Source organism: Echinops telfairi, unplaced genomic scaffold (assembly GCF_000313985.2).
Source record: "Echinops telfairi isolate 266 unplaced genomic scaffold, ASM31398v2 ScPeMD7_4225;HRSCAF=4972, whole genome shotgun sequence".
Taxonomy (NCBI): domain Eukaryota; kingdom Metazoa; phylum Chordata; class Mammalia; order Afrosoricida; family Tenrecidae; genus Echinops; species Echinops telfairi.
The window spans coordinates 21,562,750-21,564,166 of NW_022108124.1; the positions used below are offsets into that span (position 1 = coordinate 21,562,750).

Below are 1,417 nucleotides of genomic sequence, written 5' to 3' on the forward strand. Positions count from 1 at the left end.
ATAAATACCTTGGGGAACGGTGGACGAATCAGTACTGAACAGCTGGGCTCTTTGAAAGCTCCCCACAGAGAGGCCAGCATGCCACACCTACCCAGAGGCAGCCCTGGAGGGAGGGATTGATAGAGAGCCAGACTGGACCCCAAGCTGGCAAGCCAGGCTGGGAGGATGATGTCCCTGCGGGGAGCTAATGGGACACGGAGGCGACTTGGCAACCATCCACAGCAGGTGTCACGCTGCCCTCTTACTGGAGCAGACTGGGACAGAGACATTGCTGGGCTCACTTGGTGGGGAGGCAGTGCGGTCTGAACCCCCCAAAACGGAACGAACCAAGAAGGGAGCATTCCAGATCAGTCGGAGCAAGGTAGAGCTAAGAAGCCCCATAGGAGCCCCCATGCGTGTGTTCCAGGCCCCCCAAGCGTGTGCTACAGCCGGGTGGGGCAGCTCCGGGACAGTCTTGAAGGCCAGCCAACCGACCCAGAATTTTTGTATATTTCTTCTCTCTTTAACAAAATTTTTAAAAAGTCTTTATTTATGTACTGTTTTCATTTTTAAAAATCAGTTGGGGCTATGTCATAGTCCGTGTACCTACCTATACAGGATAGGCCCGGGAGGCCTGCCCTAGAGGTCCCGGGGAGACCTGGGAGGTGAGGGTGGTGGGGGAAGGGGGCAGTGAGCAGGCTGTGCCATGCACAGGGGAACAACTGGGGTGTTGGAGTCAATAACAAGGAGGAGATAGGGATCTGAGGCGTGTGGGTGCGCGTGCGCACAACAGCACACTAGCTAAGAGGAGGTGCCAAGAGGTGGAAATGAGGGGAGAGTGACAGTGGGGCAGGAGAAAGGTAAAAGGAAACAGAGGACGGACCAAGGAAGCAAAGCAATGGACAGCCGTATAAACTTAGCGGTGCATACACGTAAATACATTAATCCACAAAAATAGAGGTATTGACTCATGTACATATATTTATACGGCAATACACTGAAGTAAGGGATGAACTTTGGACCTCTGCTCATACTTTCCTCTAACTTTGTTCTAACCAATCGGCAGTCTGAGATGTTCACCCTCCTGAAACAATCGCTGAAGACAAAACAGGTGCATAAGCAAATGTGGTGAAGAAGGTGCCCGACTATTAAAAGATAAAGCGTCTGGGGCAGGGGTGCTCACACTTTTTTAGCATGTGAGCTGCTTATAAAATGCTCAAGTCAAAATGATCTACCAACTACAAAAATGCAAAACATTTATTTATTACATTTATTCATAAATGCACTGAGAATTCTTTATATGTATAATGTATGTTTATGTACCTTGCATAACTGCATGCGACCATATTGCAAAACACAACACGATTAACTATGTTCATTTTTTGTCATTACCTGAGTTTGCTCTGATGACTTGCACTGAATGGAATGAGCCAGAGAC

At 48.6% G+C, this 1,417-nt stretch overlaps 1 protein-coding gene across 2 annotated transcripts in view; it reads left to right on the top strand.

Annotated features, from left to right (window-relative positions):
• Nucleotides 1–1,417, top strand: part of HLTF (helicase like transcription factor) — a 53,233-nt gene that overhangs the window by 1,048 nt on the left and 50,768 nt on the right. The gene's annotated exons all lie outside the window — the stretch shown is intronic.